Here is a 5,407-nt window from a genome sequence, read left to right as displayed (position 1 = left end):
AAAATTAAATTAAAATAATTTTAAATTATTTATTTATTTTAATTTTATGTGTATGTTTTGCCTGCATACAAGTAAGTGCGCCATGTGCATACAATGCCTGCACAGAAGCCAGAACAGGACATCGACCCCTTGGAACTGGAGTTACAGATGGTTGTTAGCCACCATGTGAGTGATGGGACTCAAACCTGGGTTCTCTGCAAGAGCAGCTAGAGCTCTTTACTGCTGAACCATCTCTCCAGCCCCTCATAATTCTATTTTTAATTTTTTGAGGAACTGTCAAATTGTTTCCAATAATGACTGAATCGTTTTGTATTCTCCCAATAGTGCACAAGGGCTCTAGCTTCTCCACATCCTTGACCACATCCTTGATCACGTTTTCTAGTCATCTTTTTTTTTTTTTTTTGGTCTTTTTGAGACAGGGTCTCCCTGTAGCCCTTAAATGGCCTGGAATTCGCTATGGAGACCAGGCTGGCCTCAAATTCACAGAGATTCGCCTGCCTCTGCCTCTCAAATGCTGGGATTAAAGGCATGTGCCACCATACCGACTCCTGGTCATCTTTTTATAGTTGCCACTTGAATAGGTTTTAAGTGGTATTTAATTGTCATTTTGATTAGTATTACCTAGTGATAGTGAATACCTTTCCATGTTCTTATTGGTTGTCTGTGTATCTTTTTAGGAGAAATGTCTATTCAGATCTTTTTCTCATTTCTAGTTATGTTGTCTGCTTTGTTGTTGTTGAGTTATAGGAGCTCTTTATATATTCTAAGTATTAACCCTTTATCAGACGTATGATTTGCAAATATTCCCTCTCTCATTCCATGGGCTTCTTTTCAATGTCTGAATTATGTTCTTTTGATATAACAATGACTTTTACCTTTCTTCTATAGAAGCTTTATAGTTTTGTATATTTTCATCCTTGCCTAGGATGTCTCTCTATCTTCCTGGGATTTGGATGACTCTTGGTTGTTCTCTGAGATCCAGACCTGTTGTCATGTTCCTGAACTCCATCTAAGTTAGGAGCCCTTGTCGTTTAGTCCAAAAGCTCAGGTACTCACAGCTGTGCCATAGCTTTTAGTCCCCAGTGCTCTGAGTGCTCGTGATGCAGTGGTGGGCATAGCTGCCTTCACTTGTGCCATGATTACCTTGAAGTCAGATCATCTTGTTAGTCCTCGTTAGTCCAGGGCTTGGTAGGGTATTTATCTCACAGATGCCTAGTAAACTAACAAACATCATGTTCAGCTGTACATTCTGAATAAAGAAGGTCCACATGAGGTCAGCTAAGATAGAAGAGTGATATCGATAATTACAGAGCACATATATAATGATTTTATAATCTTCAAATAATGTAGCTTATATTATTTCATTTAACCCTTTCAAGAGTAGATAAAAGGGCTAAGGATATAGCTCAGTTGGTAGACTGGTTGTCTAGCATGCTAGGGTTTGATCCCTTAGTACTTCATGAACTCAGACATAATAATGAACATCTGTGATACCAGCACTTAGGAGGTGGATGCAAGAGGATCAGAAGTTCAAGGTCACCCTTAGCTACATAGAGAGTTGGAGGTCAGCCTGGGATACACTAGACTGTGTCAAAGAAAAAACAGAAACAAAAAAAGCAGGTAAGGTTAACCTAGTGTGGTGGTATATGCCTATAATATCAGCACTCAGGAGTTAGAAGCAGGATGACCTTGACCAAAGTTCAAGGTAATCTTTGGCTACATAGAAAATTCCAGGGCAACCTGGACTCCATAAGAATCTGTTCTAAAAAAGTACAAAAGCAAACAAAAAAGAGTAGGTAAAGCATATATACATATATAATATCGCATTGTTACAGAGGAAGAGTACACTCCTAAGAGGTGAAATGACTTTTCCAAGGTCATTCAGCCTGTAATTGATGAAGTCTGGAATTTAATTCAGGCCTTTTCACTTCCCGTTCATTGCTCTTTTTCTGTATAGGCTATCATTGAAGAATCCAGAAATTTTTGCTTAGAGGAAAAACACTTAGATATTTTAGTAGATACTTCAGAGCTCTGAAGGGCTGTTACATGGGACTCTTGAAAGGGTTTCCAGCCATCCTGTTTGGTTTCTGTGAGAGAAACTAGGAAACTAATAGGAGGAACTCTTTTTCAAAACATAAAAGCTGACCCAAATTGAATTAGGCTTCTTAATGAGTTCCTTATTACGTGAGATGTTAAAACATCAGTGTATAAGGTCTGGGATATAGCAGGGAGTCATGGGTGGTACTATGGCTTGGATAAGTGTCTCCCAAAGGTCCATGTGTCAAGGGCCCCCAAGGTGGTGTTAATAGGAGGTAATGGAATAGACCTGGTGGGGCCTACTGGAGATCCTTAGGTTATTAGGGGTGTGCCCTTGAAGGGGATTGTGGGACTAAGCCCTCTTCTTTGTTCTTGTCACTTCCTGACTGATAAGGTGAGCTCTTTGATCTTCCATGTACTCCTGTCACAACCCTGGACTGAAACCTCCAGAGCTGTGAACCAAAATAAGCTTTATATTTACATTAATTATCTCAGGGGCTGAGTGTTCTGACTTATGTCCATAATCCCAGCAGTCAGGAGGTAGAGGCAGGCGAGCTCTGTAAATTCAAAGCCAGCCTGGTCTACATAGCAAATTCCAGGCCAGCCAGGGCTATACAGTGAGACCCTGTTTCAAACAAAGTTAAATATCTCAGGTGTTCTGTTATAATAATAGGAACTTATACCAGATCATCCTTAGATCTCTCAATGGTTCAAAGATTCAAAAGATGGACGTTTTGTTTGTGTTTTTGTTTTGGCAGTTCTGGGAATTAAATCCAAGGCCTTGCACATGCTAAACAAGCCTTCTACCCCTGAGCTGCAACCTCTGCCTTCTTAAGAGTCCTTTGCAATCCTCTCTATACCTTGTCAGGTGAACCTTTGCAGACTTGGCTCAACAACACTTCCACTGAAGATGAACAGCACTTCTTTGCAGAGAAGCGGATAGTTTGCTCCTAGAAGCAAGCAGAAGGAAACAGCCATAAAGGCACAAGAAATAAAGACTAGTTTCAACCAGAAAACACATTCCTTCTAATTATAGTTAGAATTGCAAAGCTTCGAGAACCCTCATTCTAATCAGAAAGAAGTCAAGCTCTCCAACACTCTAAGGTGCCACCAAGAAGAGCAGAGGCACAGGTGCATAAGAGGCAGGCCAGGAGAGATTGCAGAGCAAGACTGCCCACCTGCAGGCCACTCCTTCGCCTGGAAGCACTTTGGAGAGACTTGGCCTTAGATTGTTTCTGGGGAAAAGGAGAAGCCAGAAACCTGGAGAGCCAGAGTGGGAACCAAGTTCTTAGGACATAACCTAGTTGTCAAGAGTCCTTCCTAACCTCTCTGACGGCATGAAGTCAAAGGCTTTGGGAGATCAGGATCCTGGACTGTTCAATGCTGCATCAAGCCCCTTAGAGGAATGGATATGAGGAAAACTGATGTGTGAACATTCAGGATTTAATAATCCTGACGCATATTGTGCTAGCCCTCCTGTGAACCATGACCTTGCTTTCAAGTCCCTGGTCTCCTTGTTCATTAAAAAAATCAGATCACCTGACCTGCCTTCGTGAAGCTGACAGGGCCTTGGTCCTTTCATTTCTGCTCCTGCCCTGATGTGCTCCAGGGACACAAAACAGCCCAGGGCTCAGGGGGCAGAAATCACTGGCTGGAGAAATCTATCTACAGCAGGGACCTTTGTGAGGAACTGAGACATGGGAAAAGGACAGATGGAAATAGGTTTTGCCCTGCTGAGCGAGAAAATATTGTTTTCGTGGGACACCAGGAGGCAGAGGTTGGGGTAAGGATGAAGTGATGAAATTCTCTTCTCTCTACAGGATGAAAACCAAAAAGGAAATGGCATCTCTCCTGCTGCAGCAGAAATAGCATTGAGGCCAACCTTTGGGGCGTGCAAATGTCTGGGGCTGTCCTCTCCTCTCACAGCCTTGGAGCCTGTGTCTAGTACTTACCTCCAAATGCTTTTTGAAAGGGTGACTTGGTTGTGTTCATAACAGTACATTTTGAAATGTAATTTTGAGGTCTGGCCCACTGGCTCTGTAACTCTTACTCTGAACTTTAATGGAGATACAGGCCTGGAGACTTTTGACATAATAGGACATTTTCCAGGCCTTGACATTGAATGAGGGCATATGAGATGAGAAGTGATTTTCTGGGTCCAACAGGATGTGCACATTGAGAGCCTGGGGTTTGTTCATAGAGTACTACTTCTCTGGCCCAACTATCTTACTTTCCACATTTGCAAAGTGATCAGCTGGGCTAGATGGTGCAGTCTAAGATTGAAAAACAATTTGTTTTTGCATAAGTTAATAATCATGCACTCTCATTGAGCGTACTGTTAGTGCCACACACAGTGGAAGGTGGAGTCTAGATGGAAGTTTACACAATGTATACACAGCACTTCCTTTCTGAAGTCCTGAAACTGACATCTCACTTCCTCTAGAGCCTGTGGACTGTGTATAATGTCTTATTATTATCAGCTTTGTTTTACAAATGAAAAAACTGGGAAGCACAATAATTAAGTGGCAATTGGAGTGGCTGGACACATCTTTAATTCCAGTACTCAGGAAGCAGAAGCAAGTGGATCTCTGTGAGATCAAGGCCAGCCTGGTCTACATAGAACATTCTAGGCCAGCTGGGGCTACAGAAAGTCCCTGCCTCGAAAAAAGATCCCCCAAACCCAAAAAACAACAGAAAAGTTTTAAGTGGGTTGGGGAATGTCACCCAGTGGCAGATTGCTTACCTAGCGCGTTCATGGCCCTAGGTTTGATCCTCAGCACCAAAAAATTAATTAATTAATTAAAAAGTTAAGTGGCCGGGCATGGTGGTGCACACCTTTAATCCCAGCAGAGGGAGGCAGAGGCAGGCAGATCTCTGTGAGTTCGAGGACAGCCTGGTCTCCATAGTAAATCCAGGACAGCTGGGGCTATGGGGAGACCCTGCCTCAAAAAGACCAAAAAAAAGTTAAGTGACTTGTCTAAGGTCATATACAACTAACCAAGCAGAACCCATTTCTAGATTTAAAAAAAAAAAAATCTTATTTTTATTTTTAGTTATATGTATGTGTGCATGTCTATGTACATGAGTGCAGGTGCTCATGGAAGCCAGATGTGTTGGATTCCCCTGGAATTGGAGTTACGGGCAGTTGTGAACCTAGAAATCGAATTTGGGTCCTCTACAAGAATGGTATACACTTTTAACCAGTGAGCTATCTCTCTAGCCCCCTCATTTCCAGAATTTTAATCCCATATTCTTTTTCCTATAAGAAAATACTGACATTTGTGATCAAAATAAGCTGCTTAAAACAGACTATACTATGTAGAAGTTAAGAATGCCATAAAATTTGTGGCTGGAGAGACAGCTCAGTGGA

The sequence above is a fragment of the Nannospalax galili genome, unplaced genomic scaffold (genome assembly GCF_000622305.1).
Source record: "Nannospalax galili isolate Female #2095 unplaced genomic scaffold, S.galili_v1.0 scaffold95, whole genome shotgun sequence".
Lineage (NCBI taxonomy): Eukaryota > Metazoa > Chordata > Mammalia > Rodentia > Spalacidae > Nannospalax > Nannospalax galili.
Note: the sequence above shows the minus strand (reverse complement) of the source record.